General features: G+C 45.7%; 1 protein-coding gene and 1 long non-coding RNA gene across 2 annotated transcripts in view; one reads left to right on the forward strand and one right to left on the reverse strand.

Moving 5' to 3' along the window:
• Positions 1-17674, forward strand: part of PPM1F (protein phosphatase, Mg2+/Mn2+ dependent 1F) — a 64143-nt gene that overhangs the window by 10483 nt on the left and 35986 nt on the right. The window lies entirely within an intron of this gene.
• On the reverse strand, positions 2169-7338 carry LOC149520690 (uncharacterized). Its single transcript, XR_016348360.1, has 2 exons — positions 7185-7338; positions 2169-4930 (listed from the first exon to the last, which is right to left on the reverse strand). It is a non-coding gene; the product is annotated as an uncharacterized LOC149520690 (long non-coding RNA).

Below are 17674 nucleotides of genomic sequence, written 5' to 3' on the forward strand. Positions count from 1 at the left end.
AATATATATATACAGAGAGACAGATTAGTTTGTGATATCCACAGTTTCCTAGAATGTATTACAGTTACTTTATTTTTAAAACTAATTGTATTTTAAATCTATAATACAGGTTGTACTTCCCTGATTCAGTACCCTTCTTAGGGATGACTTAAATTTTAGCAGTTAAATTCCCAACAGAGCTTATGCACATGGGGTATGCTCTAACACAGGGCCAAGGAGACCTTTTTCCTGCAGATGTAGCTCTGGGCTACTCAAAGCCATGTTGTGCACCAGCACTGACTGCAAAGATACTGTCTTTTTCTTGAGTTCCCAGGGTCATATCCCATCACCATTCTGCGATGGGTCCAGGCAATGTAAAGGAGGAAGCTGCCTGATCTGAATGCAAAGAAGACAAGAGTCAGACCTATATAAGGGAATAAGATTTGGACAAGGAGCTTGAAAGAGAAGGGGGGTATGGGTGGTCAGGTGGGTTTGGAGAATGACTGACTGGCTGGAAAAGGAAATGGAGTTGGAACCAGGGAGAGAAGTAGGATCATAGTGGTACTGGGAGCCAGTAGAAAAGGGAAGACTGAGCTATACAGGCTGGGCAAGGACATTGGAACTGAGAAGCATTAGGGCAAAGGGAAGGAGGTGATAGATCTGATGAGTTAGAGTGCAAAAAGGAAAGATTGTGATAAAGAGCTGGAAAGTTGGGAGGAGAAGTTGGGATGCTGGGATAAGGAGAAGGGGGCAGGAATTCTGACTAAATGAGACTAGGAAATGCTATAGTAAAAATAGTATGTTAACATTAATTAAGGTTGTAAGACAAGCTCTAACCTATCAGAAATGTCTTAAGGTTATGAGTAGGGATGTAAAATCCTGTTTAATTGATTAACTGGTTAAATATATTGTTTAACCAGTTAAAGGATTTCAGAAGAGTGCAGGTGTGTGGAGTGTTGCTCTAGCATGGCTGGAGCAGCTCCCTTTCTACCCCTGCCACAGGCAGGGGCTGCTCAAGGTTGGCTGGAACAGCCCTTTCCAGCAGTAGACCCGCTTGCAGGATACAATTAAAAAAATGAACACATATGAAAAGGACAAATCACATTTCAGAACAGGAGGGGAATGCGGGGGGGGGGAGGAGAAGGAAGGAAGGTAAGTGTCTGTGAATTGATAATATTAGAGGTGGGGAGAGTGGGATGTCTGTGAGCTAATGGTATTAGAGGTGATAATTGGGGAAGCTATCTTGGTAATGGGTAAGATAGTTTGAGTGTTTGTTCATTCCTTCTCGGAGAGTGTCGAATTTTAACATGAATGACAGTTCAGAGGATTCCCTTTCAAGTGCAGATGTAAAAGGTCTTTGTAGCAGAATGCAGGTGGTTAAGTCATTGAGAGAGTGTCCTTTCTGCTTAAAATGGCAAGAAACTGTTTTTTCTTTGTGATCTTGTCTGATATCTGTTTTGTGGGCATTAATCCTTTGGCGAAGTGTCTGAGACGTTTGTCCAATGTACATAGCAGACGGACACTTTCGGCACATAATAGCATAAATTATATTTCTGGATGTGCAGGAATATGTGTTCTTGATCTTATAACTCACTTGGTTAGGTCCAATAATGGTATCAGCAGAATGAATATGTGGACAAAGCTGGCAACAGGGTTTGTTGCAAGGGAAGGTACTAGGGTTGGTATTAGTGTGGTATGTCCTGTGGTTGTTGGTAAGAATCATCTTGAGGTTAGGTGGTTGTCTATAGGAGACTATGGGTCTGTCTCCCAGAGCCTCTTGGAGTATGGTATCCTGTTCCAGTATAGGTTGTAATTTATTGATAATGTGTTGAACAGGTTTAAGTTGGGGGTTGTAGGTGATGACAAGTGGTGTTCTATTGTTGGTTTTCTTGGGTCTGTCTTGAAGTAGATGGTTTCTAGGTATTCGTCTGGCTCTTTCAATTTGCTTTTTTATTTCTCCGGGTGGGTAGTTGAGGTTTATAAATGCTTGGTAGAGATCCTGAAGCTTCTGGTCTCTGTCAGTGGGATTAGAGCAGATGCGGTTGTATCGAAGGGCTTGGCTATAGACGATGGATCGTGTGGTGTGTTCTGGATGGGAGCTAGAAGCATGTAGGTAACTGTATGAGTCGGTGGGTTTTCCATTGTTGATTTCTACTGTTCTGAAATGTGATTTGTCCTTTTCATATGTGTTCATTTTTTTTTTAATTGTATCCTTTGGTATATATGGTTGTGACTATTTTCTTCCACTATTTGATCTGAGGAAGTGGGTCTGGCCCACGAAAGCTCATCATCTAATAAACCATCTTGTTAGTCTTTAAAGTGCTACATTGTCCTGCATTTTGCTTCAGCTACCCCAGACTAACACGGCTACATTTCTATCACTATTCAATAGTACTGTGATCCAGTAGTTTGGTTCACGTGATCTGGTTATATCTATTGTATAGTAGTGCAAAGTATTATTTAGAGACATTAAAAATATCTTATAGTGGGCACACCAACATTGTTTTCACAGCAAGCCTTAGAATAACAGTGACTCATTTAGGAGTTAGATTGCTGGTGATCTCTCACGTGAAACATAACTTTACAAACCACTCTTTCTGCATTTTGTGGGAACAGCTGTACTCTGTAGTAGCATGATTGAAGGAAATCATGGGATTAACAGAAATGATTGCCTCTCAGAAATTCCATTGTTCACACTAATCCATGGTATTGTTGAAATCAGCATATTTTTTAAAATCCTCCAGACAAGAGGAAAATAACACAAATGTTAATATGCTTTCATTCATTAATATAGCTTGCTAAACTAATCAGTATATTTGCTCTAATAGTTGTTTGTGGCCAATGAAGCAGACTTTTGCCTTAGCCGTTTCCACTTGGACTGGCAGAGTTAACTTTTTATTGCACGTAGTTCATCCATAATTAGCACGTTCTGAAATTCATGTACCGCCAGAGTAGAGCTGAGCTTAATACAGTTATAGTGAGTAGATTCATATAAGCAATTGTTCCATCATCTTTTCAACTGATATCTTTTGTCATGGTGAGATGAAAAAGTTCAGCATCAGAACAGCTGTGAGGTTATCAGTACAGCCAAATCAAATTTTCAAAAGTCATTTCAGCCACTTTCCCCTCCAAAAATTATGATTGATTCATTTGATAATTACATTTTAAAACACTTTAGCGTTCTTTCCTTCTGGATTTTGAGTCCTCAGGATATACTTGTTATGTTTTCCAGCTTTTCTCTGCAAACATCAGGGCTAGAAAATTATTTAATTTTTTTAAACAGAAGTGTAGATCTCTGCTAATCACATGCCTCTGGGAATTTTAGTATAACATCAAATATATGAGACTTACAGTAAGATCATTATGGTTGGCAACATAGATAATGCTGGTTTAGAATCTCTTGCTCAGATTGAATCTGCACATGTATTTGCACGATATCAGGAGACCAGCATCTAAATTGGAGAGGTTGTGCTGTTTTCTGATGGGTTAAAAAAAAAACTTAAACTGTTGGAGTGCAATTTTAGATCAGTGGCTTTATCATTCTCCTAAGAAATGGTAGAAGAAAGCTAGACTAAGTTCAGCTGCTATTTGCACCTGAGTTCTTTATGTTCATTTGATGGCTGAGAGCAGCTAGACAGAGCCATATAATATTTTCATTCTTGCCTTCACTCAGGGTTAGCTTGTTGAAGTTGAATAAGATTTTTGCCTCTGCTAAAGCTGTGCCTGTGCTCATGCATTAAATAGAAATGCAACATAATTTACGATTTTCTCCAGAGAAGATCAGATTGGTAAAAGGTTGTGGGGTTTTAGCAGACACAGTGTAATACAGGTTGAACCTCTCTAACCCAGCACTCTCCTGGTCCAGCAACATCTGTGGTACAGCATGATTTTAGTTAGCTGGATGTCCACTTATCATAGGTGTGGCTAACTTTCCCATGGTACCATAAAGTTTGTTTGCACCATGAGTACTAGCTCCCAGTGTTCTGTTCTGTTTTTTAGCTCCAGTTTAGTAATCCAGTTCAGTGATCCAGTTCAGCCAACCAGTAGATCTTGGGAGTCTCTGATAAATGACCCTGACTGGTTTGGCTGCTAGGCTCTCAAGTGCCTGCACTTCAGCTGTCCCTCCCCCCACTGCCCTGCTGCTCCTGCCCAGACCCTCAGAGCTGCCCCCCTAGGAGCCTCCTCCGTGTTGTGCAGAATGGGGGAGTCAGAGGCAGGGAAGTATTGATGTCACTCTGTCCCCCTCTCCTATACCCCATCTTCACAGGATGAGGAGGGTGAGGCCTTGTCAAAGGTGTGGAGCAGGGGTGTTTGGGTTTGAGGTAGAGCCTGGACTGACAAATTCAAAAAGTGATCTTGTGCTTAAAAAGGTTGGAGACCACTGCTGTAGTTTAACCCTAAATGTCCAGTAAGCAGTGGAAGTGTTGGTAATGCTGCTAGACAATATTGACCTTCCAAGGTCCAGCATGTTCTGTGATTCGGCCTAGTCAGGTCCCAAGGGAGCCAGCCTAGAAAGGTTCAACCTGTATAAATGAAGCCAAGTAGCTACATTCAATTATATTTTCTATGTTTGTTTGATTTCCTTTCTATTTTAAACACCAAATATAGACCATTAGTCCAATTCTTTACATTGACATGGTCCCAGCGGTTGCTGTGCTTCTTGACATGCTGACTGCTTCTTCCCTAATTAGGAACAGCTTTCCAGGCTGGCTGATACCATGCTCAACAGCTGTGGTTGTGGGATAATGCAGACTTCAGTTGAAGCTGTAATTTCTTGTCCCGTTAGACCCAAATGTTTGCCTCTGCCATCTTCTGAAACATGCTTACTGCTGAAGGAGCTGATGGCAGGACCATTGTGAGAAACTTGATGCTATCAAAATAATGCATAACTGAGTGTTCCGCACAGAGTAAAGCTCATCAGTACAGGTTAGTGGCTTCTTGCAAACTTGACCTGTGGTGAGTAGAAAACAAAAAATAAACCGGGTATAACTAACCTGTGAATTGACCAATGGATTGGGAGATTTTTTGAACTGTTAGAAGTTGTGTAAAATCTATTCATTATTTTGATCCTTGGGAAAACTGTCAGTTTTACTTCTGTAGAATTTGTAAATTCTGCTCCAACAGTTTGTGTGAAATATCTTTTTCTGCTTTTATTTAATTTTTATCTTTATGTTATATTAAACTTCTAAAATGCATTTTGTTCATAGCCATGGATAGGTAGTTGTCTTAGTGCAGGTCTTCTACTGTAGAGAAGTCTCTTAATAAATTACAACTTTGAATGCTCCCAACGGGGGGAAAGGATGCTTCAGAGTTAAGAGCCAACCACCACTCTTTAAAATGTTAATAGATACGTGGCAATTTCTGTACACCACACCATCAGCCTCAGATGAGTTAAATATGTTGTTAGGGGGTTTTCAAGGCAGTTTTATAATCTCTCCTTCCTTCCTTTGATCAATAACCTATCCTGATGTAGTACCAGACTTCTTTAGTGAGAGTTATACTCACAAGATGGATTTGACTCTGCAGAGAATGGAATTGGGGAGGGTGGGGATTGATTGCTCTTACCTTTACCATGTTATATATGTTTGGAATGTGTTGTTTTTGCTCTTGGGAATAAAGAGGGAGTGTCGCGTAAAGGCTGTTATCAAAATAAATATTTGGGCCTTGCAGTTATAGAGATTCTGAAGACCAGAATGTGAATCTACACTTTGACAGTTTTCTCAGAAACAAATTTAACTTTTCCAGTTGAGTGAAAACCATCCTGAGAGAAGATGAAAATTCTATCTTTAAAACCCTCATTCTCCTCCTTTCCCTGTGTGTTTTAAAGACCACGAGAACATTCACCACAAAAAAAGTCAATAATTGGGCTGCTGAAATTGTACTGTGATAATTTTCTCATCTATGAACTTTCGGGTGTTCTTTTTTACTGATGTTTTTATCTTACCTGGCACATTGGAGCGCCAACCTTGATTAGGGCATTTAGAGGTTATCACGATATAAATAAGCTAATGACCATTAGATTAACTTGACTGAAAATGTTCTGCAGTTAATTACAGGGTAGGAGGGGGAAGACTAATTCATTAAAGGTAGCTTTTGTTACCTAGAAGATTTGTGATCTAGAAATGCTATCACTTCCCTTCCAAGGAGATGATCCATCTATGTTTCTTTAGACTACTCTTCTGGTCTCTTAACAAAAATTACTAGTATGTATAAATTCTTACACCATGTTCATCACAACAATATTAATACAACTCCATATGCTTGAGTATCTAGAACAGCCCTATATGACTTTTAGAATATGGCAAGTGGTGAGCCATTTCATCTCTGATAAATTCCATTAAACTTCAAAAGTACAATCAGCAGCCTCTTGTCTGTCTGGTTGTATAATAGTGATGAACTGAAAGTATAACGTGAGGAAAAATCTAAACTAGAGCTTTGCTGAGTTTAAAGTGCTGCTGCAGCGGTGCTTTAATGCAGCAGTGTGGTCATAGCACCAGCCCTGGTTGAGAGCTCTTCTACTGCTCTAGATCAGCGTCCCTCAATCTTTTTTTTTTTTTTTTTTTTTTTTTTTAAATAAAGTACCCCTTTTTCAAAAAAAAGTATCCCCGGTACCTACAGTTTTCAGACACACCTATATTTTTTCTACTATTGCAACACATTTGTTTAAACAGCTTAATTGTAGCTGGGTGGGTGATGACACTTCTGGGTGTAAAGAGTACAAAAATAATAAAGTGCTGTAAAACTTAAAACAAAAATTCAGTTTTCTCCAAATTTCAGTTGTGTTGACGTACCCCCCCAGACTTCTCTTGAGTATACCCCTAAAGGTACTTGTACCACTGGTTGAGAAACACTGCTCTAGGTAAACCTACATGAGGGGGGTAGTTAATAGTGCTGGGAGTGCATCTCCCAGAACTGAGAGCCTGTTTATACTGGCACTTTATAGTGCTATGACTTGCTGGGCTTGGGAGGGTGGTGTATGTTTTTTCACACTTCTGAGTGAGGAAGTTACAGTTCAGTAAAGAGGCAGTGTAAACAGCCTTTAATTCTTCTCTGAGTGGTCCCTGTGGGTGCTCCACTCATGGTGTTGGGCTCCTCCGGGCGGCGCAGCTCGGAGGCTTTGCATAGCTGTATTCAGCCAGGTCGCGCATGCATGGTGTGCAGCACAAGCCATTCGTGTCTTTGATCTGCATGCGCACCTGGCTTACCTGTCAATTCCTCTCAACCGTCCCTGGCACAGAGAGAGCTTCGATTCTCTCATCCCTTCAGCAATTCTCCTCCCCGCCAGGGGATCTGTAATTAGTTAATTGTAAATTAGTTAATTGTAAATTAACTTTTCTTCACTGTACTTCTCATCTACAAAAAAAAAAAAAAAAAAAAAAGAAGAAAAGAGACTTGTTAGCACTTCCTTGAGGCTCCCCTCTGTCACTGACTGACAGCTTAGCCTTGGGAAATTTAACAGAAAACCTTTAACCCAGTCATGCCTGGATCTCCAGGTTTTAAAAAGTGTGCCCTATGCAGTGAGCCCATGCCAGTTTCTGATGGGTATTCAGCGTGTATACGCTTTTCAGGGGAAAACCACATTCCCCAAAAATGCGGGCACTGATCAAAAATGAGAGCACACACTTGTTGAGACAGGGAAATGCACCTCAAGATGCTCCTTCTGGATAAGGCACTGGACCCCAATACTTTGAATGCTGGACAACTTGGGGGGACCCAGATGAGAAGGGTCTCTTCCCCTGAACTGCTGGCAGATAAAAGAAAAAAGATCTCCCCTGCCAGATCGCTCCCGCCTGAGAGGATGGCGAGTGATAAGCCAGGGCCTTCTGGCTCTGTCCCATGACCCTCGGTACCTGGGTCGGGGACAAAAATGAAGAAGGCTGTGGCATCTGAAAGAGCCTCTTTGGTGCTGAAAGCAGCCTCAGTGCTGTCAGGTGGCGCCCGTACTACAAGGGTGCCGGCACCTCTCCGTTTAGCTCCACAAGCAGTGCTGGAGCAGCAGCTACCTGCACGGGCTGCAGAAGCACCAGTGGGAACTCTCCCAGCACCGGCAACACAGTAAGCACTGTTGCCAGCGCTGCGTGGTACTCCCTAGTTACAAACAGCCCTGGCACCGGCAAATACAGCTGTGCTGCAACTTACTCAAATGCAGGAGCCAGAGCCGGCACTGATACAAGCAGAGCCTCCGGCAAAGGCATCTGTTACAACACGGACACAGGGGACCCCTGCCCCCACTTCCCTTCTCCACAATTTTCACGAGGTTCTTCCCCTTCTTCTCCAATGTATGTGTCACCTCTGCACCATACCTACCGGTACCACAGCCCAAGACAGCAGTCCTATCACAGACTCTATTCCCCATATGGTCACTTGCTCTACAGCGACTACTACAGGCACCGATCCTACTTTCCACCATGTAGATAGTCACCACGCTATCACTATTCTCCGCGTGCCAGCTACAAGAGGCAACATACCAGTTGTAGGTCATCCAGGTGTTTGTCGCCTCACCCATCGGTTCTATATTATGATCATCGCTGTGGTTCTCCGTATTTGTCGCGTTCACACTCCCATCACAGTGTGCACCAACAACCCTCACACGACAGCCCATTGATAGTAGGGTACTCTGTCACAGCAGCACCATAGTCGTCACCTCACACTTCTCCAGCACGCAGCCCGGGCGTCACAATACAGCAGTCGGACTTGAAAGACGGACAGTTGTCAGAAGCGGAGGACCAGCAGACTGAAAATCCAATTCCTGACCGTTCATCCTCTTTGCTGGATGAGGCGATTTTCCCGGCAGACACGTGTGGCCAGACAGACTAACCCCATATCATCCATTTTATTTGCCTCTGAAGCACAGGGCAGAGAAGGAGCAATAATATCAGCATAGTCTATGCTGGCTCATCTGATCCTGAGAAGCTGAAACACAGATATGTGGATAGAGAGCAGTTAAGTCAATAAGCTGGCTTCGAGGCTGCGGCTGGCACCTATGTTGATTCGAACACACACAGTCCCTGGGAGGGGAATTTCCCACTGAGAAAACAATGTCCCGTACTTCCAATTTAATCATCTCAAATCTCTCTTACAAGTGTAAATTAAGTTCACAACTCCCTTGTAAGAACTGGTCTCACAGCAGACAGACCAGCATCAATTGGCATTACAGATAAGAAAGAGAAATACGTGACCCCATGGGTATATAAGATGGGCCCAGCATACACTCACTTTGAGTGTCATTCTACCCTCTACCTGCTGGTCGGGTTAGGTGTTTGACCTCCCGAGGTTCTATGGGGACGCCCACCTCGTATTTTCGTCTTTCCTAGGAATTGAGGGACCGGCCCTGGCCTGACATGCTGGAGTCGAGAGGCACAGAAGGGGGTAAAAATGGTACCTGGATGTGGTCCTCTGTCTTAAGTGTACACATAGAAAGAGTAAGCTGTTACTTGGTACCATTATTTCTATTTTTCTATCTTTATCTTCTTTGTAACCATTTTTAAGACCTATATTTTGCTAATAGTTAAGAAATAGAACAATAGCCATTGCAACCATATGATTTATAAGCTTCCTCAATAAACCTGTAACTGTTTAAGCTTTAACCTGACTCCTTCAGTTGCTGTAATAGAACCAAGCACAATTTAAAAGAACTTCAGCCGGTCATAAAGGGACAGACATAGGGAGAGCTTGGGCGTTTGGATCTGTGTCACTCCCAGGTGACAAGATCCGTTGGGGCACCTTTTCAGCCTTTCCTAGGCTGCCCTCTGTGAAGGAACCCCTGTGTTCTAGCAGCTAAAATCTAAGGTGTAATAAGCTCTTCCTATATAACGGGGCGTCTGTTGGCCTGCTGGCCACCCTCTGCGATGGGACCCCGGACGTTAAACCTTTTCTCGGAAACATACACACACACACTGCCCTGACCGTCGGCTGACAACACGTCTCTGCCAGATGACTTCAAACAGTTCCAGGAACTCTTCAGATGTGTGGCCCAGTCCCAGGAAATCCAGCTAACAGAAGCACAAACGAAACAGCATCGACTGCTGAAAAATTTGTACCCAAAGCAGAGCACGAAAGTTGCCATCCCTATTGATGAAGCCATTATGGAAGCAGCAGTCATCATCTGGCAGACACCAGCTTCAGTGCCACCAACCTGCAGGAGAGCAGACAAGAAATATTTTGTCCCTTCCAAGAATCTAGAATTCCTCTTTAATCACCCACAACCAAATTCACTGGTGGTAGATGCAGCACAACAGCAGGCCAAAACACCGCAGTATACGACAACACCAGATGTCAAAAAGCTAGACATATTCGGCAGGAAAGTATACTCCTCGGCAACTCTGCTCCTACGTATTTCTAATTATGCCGCCTTGTTATCGAATCACAACTTTGACAGTTATGAAAAGATAGCACAGCTTCTTCAATACCTGCCAGAAAGCAAGCGTCCCCTCTTAAAGTCCCTTGTGCAGGAGGGTTCTGTGGCGGCAAAAACAAGTTTGCAGATCTTGCTGGATGTGGTGGACACAGCAGCCCGCACAACTGCAACTGTAATAGCCATGAGGTGCTCATCTTGGCTTACTTCCGCAACAGTTCCAAAGGAGATTCACATAAAAGTGGAAGACCTTCCCTTTGACAAAAACAAGTTGTTCGCAGAAAAGACGGATGAGGTCCTCCACTCTGGAAAAGATTCCCAGTCTATGCAAGACAACCATGGTATCCATTCCTTCACAGGATGTCCCTGGTACCACCACGTCCTGTGCCACTTCTCCCAGACGTTCTCTCTCAAAACCTAGGGTCCCTGCTACATCCCAGACCAAAGACCCTCCACCTGACAGTGTCTCTCCTTGCTGGTTCGGACTAGAAGAGGAACTTTGTTCAGAAGCAGTGACGACAGTACTGTTGAACAGTAGAAGACAAACTACAAGAAGGACTTACCTGGCAAAATAGAGAAGATTCGTGGCTTGGTGTGAGAAAAGTGACATCGAATCACACTTGGCACCGATGCATAAAATTCTTGATTATATCCTTTCCCTACACCAGGCAGATCTTTCCATCTCTACTCTGAGAGTTCACCTATCAGCAATCACCGCCTTCCATGCCGCCATCGAAGGTCATTCCATCTTTGCTCATCCCATGACTAAGAGACTGCTCAAGGGAATAGCAAACCTCAAACCACCACAAAGACCCGTGCCCCCCGCTTCGAGCTTGGATTTGGTCCTCAACACGTTAATGTACCCACCCTTCGAGCCACCAGCCAACACATCATTATCTATGCTCAACATGAAAGTGGTATTCTTATTGGCAATTGCATCTGCCTGTAGGATTAGCGAACTGGTGGCATTAATGGCAATGCCACCCTTTATGGTTTTCAACAAGGACTCAGTCACGTTGCGTATCCATCCAGTCACGACACAGTTTCATGTCAACGAATCCTTCATTTTACCCATCATTTACCCGAAGCCACATGCCTCTATTTGAGACTCGCTACTCCATACCCTCTATGTATGTCACGCTATAGCATTTTATATAGACAGAACATGGACCTGGCGCAAGATCGACCGCCTAATAGTATCTATAGCAGACCACTCCAAGGGCAATCCATTGTCTTCCCAGCGTCTGTACAACATCATAGTCTCTTGCATCACCACGTGTCACTTGATCCTCAAAAAGCCCCTTCAGACTCTACCTAAGGCGCACTCCAGGGCAGTGGCAACATCCACGGCATTTGTCAGAGGAGTCTCACTGCCAGAAATCTGCAGGGCATTCACATGGTCCTCAAGCTTCACCTCTATGCAGTACAGGCTGTCCCCGGGTTATGTGGGTCCGACTTAAGTCAGACCCCTAGTTACGAACTGGGGGGCCCCGCTAGTGTGGGGTGCCTCCCCCACTGTCGCTGCCTCTGGAGGTGCGGGGGGCACTTCCCCCCAGCAGACCAGGGAGATGCGGAGCGGCTTTTCTCGCCACGGAGGACGCGAGCGGCGGGACCGCCGAGACGTGCCGCGGTCCCGCCACCTGCGTCCTCCGCGGCGAGAAAAGCCTCTCCACGTCTCCCTGGTCTGCTGGGGGGGGGGGACGCACCTAGTGCGTCCCGCCCCCCCAGCAGACCAGGCTTTTCTCGCCAACGCCTGGGGTAGAGCAGCTGGGGGGTTGCTGGGTTGGTCCCACAGCGCTGAGGTCAGCCACTGTTCAGTTTCAGCAGCTGGGTCAACTGCTGTTCAGTTTCAGCAGCTGGGTCAGCCGCTGTTCCGTTTTCAGCTGCTGTGTCCCGGGCTTCCTGGAATTAGCTGCTGATCAGTTTCAACAGCGGCTGACTTGGTGGCAGCAGGGGGAGAGCAGCTGGGGTGCTGCCGGATTGGTCCCACAGCGCCGAGGTGCGGCGCTAATGGACCGACCCAGCAGCACCCCAGCTGCTCTGCCCCAGGCGTCCCCAAATCAGCCGCTGCTGAAACTGATCAGTGGCTGACTACAGGAAGCCCGAGGCAGAGCTGCTCTGCCCCGGGCTTCCTGGAATCAGCCGCTGATCAGTTTCAACAGCGGCTGAATCTGGACGCCTGGGACAGAGCAGCTGGGGCGCTGCCGAGTAGGTCCCCGCAGCGCCGCACCTCGGCGCTGCGGGGACCAACCCGGCAGCACCCCAGCTGCTCTACCGCAGGTGTCCCCAAGTCAGCCACTGTTGAAACTGATCAGCGGCTGATTCCAGGAAGTCCGGGAAAGACCAGCTCTGCCTCGGGCTTCCTGTAGTCAGCCGCTGGTCAGTTTCAGCAGCGACTGACTTGGGAACACCTGGGGCAGAGAAAATTACATGCTGAGGTGCTGCCGGGTTGGTCCAGTAGCGCCGAGGAGCGGCGCTGCGGGACCAACCCAGCAGCACCCCAGCTGCTCTGCCCCAGGCGTGTCTGATTCAACCACTGCTGGTCAGTTTCAACAGCGGCTGAATCTGGACGCCAGTTCCGACTTACATACAAATTCAACTTAAGAACAAACCTACAGTCCCTATCTTGTACGTAACCCGGGGACTGCCTGTAGGTCGGCGGTGGATGCCCGAGTCCTTGGCAGGACTTTCGGTTATTGATAAGCCTGAACTCCAGGAACGCAACACAAGTACTGCTACAAAGTCATCATGAGTGGAGCACCCGTGAGGACCACTTGAAGAAGAAGAAGTTACTCACCTCCTGCAGTAACAATAGTTCTTCGAGATGGATCCCGGGGGTGCTCCAGGTCCCACCCTTCCTCCCTGTTTCAGAGTTGTTTCTTTTTGTATCCTTACAGACACCGAATGGTGAGAGGAAATGACAGGTAAGCCAGGTGTGCGTGAAGATCAAAGGCGCGAATGGCACATGCTGCACACCGCGCATGCACAATCCGGCTGAATATAGCTATGCAAAGCCTCCAAGCTGCGGCTCCGGGACGAGCCCGACACCATGAGTAGAGCACCCACAGGGACCCCTCGAAGAACCATCCTTACTGCACAAAAGTGAGTAACTTCTTCATTTTTAAAAGTGCCTAAAGGACTTGAATAGGGCTTTAGGTATTGATCAGTCCTGGCAAGGTCTCATGCTACCGACTACCAGGTTGTATAGAGCTTGCTTTTCCTTGTGTAGCATACTAGAAGATCTGCCATCTTTCGTACAATTCTCAGTTTTTAAGCAGCTGTAATCTGGGCATTTTCAGGCTTGTGTATGGTGTAGCAGTAATCTTTAGTGCAGAAATTTGTGGGTATTCATTGGGTTTGCATGTGAGCTGGTTTTATATTTCCTATTTCCAAAAAAAATTGTAAGATTTTGATATGTGTTTGCTTTGTGGAGGAAGATATAATGTAACAGAAATCTGTGAGAGTTTTATGATAGAATCCTGAAATTAGGGATGTTAAAATGTGTGTAATTTGCTAACCCGGTCACTGCTTCAGTTGTAACGTGGTTACTTGTGGGACAGTAGCCAACTCCCTGGGAGTCAGTGCATGCCAGAAGCCAGCTTTTCAGCGGTTCTGTATGAGCTTTCAAAATGCTTTGGAATGTTTGAAGGAGAGGAGCTATATGCATATTGAATGCTGTAATTGTCTTCTCTGATAAAGATGTCTTTGTTTTTTACAATGAGAACTTAAATGTTAAAATGTGAGTTTCTTGCTGTAAAATCCTATGCAGAGACAAGACATGTATGGTCTTCACTGTGAGATAGGTAGGTGAATTCAGCACTATAACCTTTGCCTCCAGTTGACCTTTCATTGTGGTAAAATTGCCTTCACTAAGGGATATTAGTTATCCTGTGATAAAGCTCTTGAGTCTTAAGAGCTAGTCAAACAAATTCAGAACTGTTTACTACTAGACCGTGGATCAGAGGTTAGGCAATTGTAATCGAACAGTGTTTTTCATGGGAATGGAGCTGACAAATAGTGCTCTCAGGACTTCTGTGAGAGGAAGCAGACTCCTTCCCCTCCCTTTGTTTTATCGGTTGGAAAATGTCTGTGCTGTCTTAGCACCCTTCCAGGGAAGACACATGTACATTTACTCTCTCCAACCAGCAGGGTGACCTTGATTAGCTTGACAGGCAAAGATTTCATGTCCAATAATAGGTTAAATTTTTTATATTTTGGTCTAAGCTGGGTTTATGGAGGAAAGATTTTTCTCTGTTCAGTCAGCTCTAAAGAAAGACTATATAAGTAACTGCAGTGAAATTGCCCTGAAAAACAGTACTGATGTGATGAACTGGGAAATATTTTGACTCACTTTCCCTGTTCAATTGCATGTTACTTCCTTACTCAATAAATGGAGTTAAAATCAAAGGGTGCTATAAAGGGGACCAAGCAGGAAAGGTAAAATAACAGATAAAATAGCACCTATACTCAAAGGATCTTTTGTTTCATGGAAAGATTTTCGTATCTGACTCTATTCAAGTTAGGATGTTCTTACTAACCCCAAAGTTTGGTTTGGGATCTAAAGGAGACCTACCACTCAAAGATCTTAGAGAAGAGATTTTTATTTGAAAGAGAGAAGCTGACTAGGCTAGGACGTGTGTCTGAAAAGAGTGACAGTCTGACTGAGAGACTCAAAATGTCTACAGTGTAACTGGGAGGTGTAATTTCTGGCACCAGTAAATATATAGGTACTAGAGACGTTAGCATGTACTCAAATTCATGGTTACACACAGCCTTATTCTCTCCACCCCCGCCTCTCTATTAGAGATGGGAGCTAGTGTGTGTGGGGAGCTGGCTCCCAGGGAGTCAGATACCTCCCTGCCTCTGATACAGAGGCAGCAGCATCAGGGTACGGGGACAGGCAGGAGCTGATAAAGCTGGTATACTGGCTTCCGCCGAGCTGAGTGCCCTCTCTGACCACCCCTTTGCTGCTTCTGTATCAGAGGCAGCAGTGTGGGGAGCAGGAAGGAGCCCATACGTGTGGGGGGCCAGCTTTTAAACTGGCTTAAAAGTTGGCTCACCGCGAGCACCAGCTCCTGCTTTCTGCCCCTGATATGTAAATATGTAACCACTAAAAAATTCAGCGGTTACACGTTCACACAAATACACACATTTTAACATCCCGAATAAGTACTACCATTCAGATTGAACTAGCACTCTAAAAATAGCGGTATTGTTGTGGTGGTCTAGGTTAGCCACCAGAGTACATACCTAGGGTCCCAAGTTGTACTCTGACCATTAGCCTTAGCTACAATGGCCACATTGTCATTTTTAGCTCAATCAGAGGCAGTATCCACTGTATTAGGAGTGTTAAAATGTTAAGCTTGACCAGAGTAGGATGTGCCTATCTACTTAAGCTGGGAATTACACCTTTCCCCGACAGTGCAAACATACTCTCACAGACTGGGACATGAGCTATGGAATGATAGTGGAAGCTTATGTAAGAAAATAAGTATACGGTTCTTTGTGCTTATAGACGTAGATTTAAAACAACAATGTACTGTGTGGGAAAAATAAGTTGTATTTTGTTGGAGAAGCTGTTCCTGTATAATTGCAGACATATACTGTCACAGGTTCCCAAAGAGAAGCTTAGAAGGATACTGTTCTAGAAATTTCAATGGAAGGAATACTCCCATAGATTCAAAGATGTTCACAAGATTCTGAAACTGTCCAACTTTAAATAGTTTAAAAGAAGGTTTGTGGTTTCATGGACAGGGCCCATTGAGTACCATGTCGCAAGCAGTTTTAAACTAAGGATTAAAATCCCATTTAATCAGTTAACTTAAAGAGGGCTGAGGGGGAGTGACTGCCCTCTGCACCAGAGATGGCTGAACCAGACTGAATGCTGGAGCAGCTCCTGCTTGGGGCAGGCCAGGGCACACTGCAGGCACGGGCTGCTCCCATGTCAGAGCAGTCCCTGTCCATGGGGTTTTGGAGCTGCTCCCAGCCTGCTGTGGCCTCCCTGCAGTCTGCTGGCTATTGAGGCGGAGGCAAGGCTCTGGGGGCTGTCCCCTTCCAGCAGTCCTGCCTGTGGCCTGCAAGCAGTTGGAGACAGGGGTGAGAATCCAGGGACTGTCTCCGCCAGTGGTTTCCTCTAGGGTTGCCAGGTGTTTGGTATTTACCCAGACAGTCTGGTATTTTCGCCTCCTGTCTGGTTAAAAAAAATTCAGAAAATAATGGACACCTAAGATGTCCGGTATTTTCTGATTTTTTCCCCCCGGACAGGAGGTGAAAATGCTGGGCACCTGGCAACCCTACAGACACTCAGCACCTGGCCTACCCTCCACACTCCCCCTGAACCTCCCTTGGCCCCCAACACCCCCAGCAACTGACCCCAGACCCCATGCTTACTTGGTTCCACAAGGCTGCTGGCACAAAATGGCTGCTGGCAAAAAGACCAAGGGGAAGCAATGACTCTCCTGGGTCTTAGTGCTCAACTTCTTCCCTGTTCCTATGTGTCAACTGCTTCCCTGTTCCTATCCCTGTACTCACTCTTAAAGGGGACATTCTGTTTTAATGCTGTTTTATTTTCCTTTTTTTTTTTGCTCAACAGCTTTGGCCTCCCCACCTTTTTTTTCTTCAACAGAATTTTTTCCTGGTGTTTTTTTTGGGGGGGGGGGAAGGGGAGGGCAATGTTCGGTATTTTTGTTTCAACCATCTGGCAACCCTAGTTCCCCCCTCAGCCCACAGGCTATCTGAGGAGAGACCAGGCTCTGGGGGCTACCTCCGTCCAGCTGACAACCCTGCAGGCTGTCTGAGGGTTTGCCCCCTCTCTAGCTGTCTCCCTCACAGCCTGTAGGCTCTTGGCAGGGGGCAAGGCTCTCTCCTCCATCGGGTCCTCCCTGCTTCCTTCAGAGTATCTGGGGGAGAACCAGGCTCCAGGGGCTGCTCACCTCTCCAGATGCCTCCCTCCACAGCCTACAGGCTGTGGGGGTTGGAGCGAGGCTCTGGGGAGGCTGCCCCTAGCCTCCAGTGCCTCTTCCTCCCTTGGCCTGTAAGCTATCTGGGATGGGGGCGAGGCTCTGGGGCTGCCTCCAGACACCAGAGGGTCTCCCTCCACATCCTGCAGGCTCTCTGGGGTGGGGCAAGGCTCTGGGGGGCCAGGCTCTGTGTTTGGGGTAGGGGAACTTTTTACCCAGTCTGCTGGCTGGCAAGATGGCAGAGCCCCAGCCCTGCTGGTCGCTTTTTTTTTTTTTTTTTTTTTTTTGCTGCAGCTGCCCCCAGTGGCCACTCTCAGTATCATGTTCCTCTGCTGTGCCCCTCCTTTTTGCCTTCTGTGGTCCCATTCCTGGCACTTCCCAT

This window comes from Pelodiscus sinensis, chromosome Z (genome assembly GCF_052426305.1).
Source record: "Pelodiscus sinensis isolate ZL-2025 chromosome Z, ASM5242630v1, whole genome shotgun sequence".
NCBI lineage: Eukaryota > Metazoa > Chordata > Testudines > Trionychidae > Pelodiscus > Pelodiscus sinensis.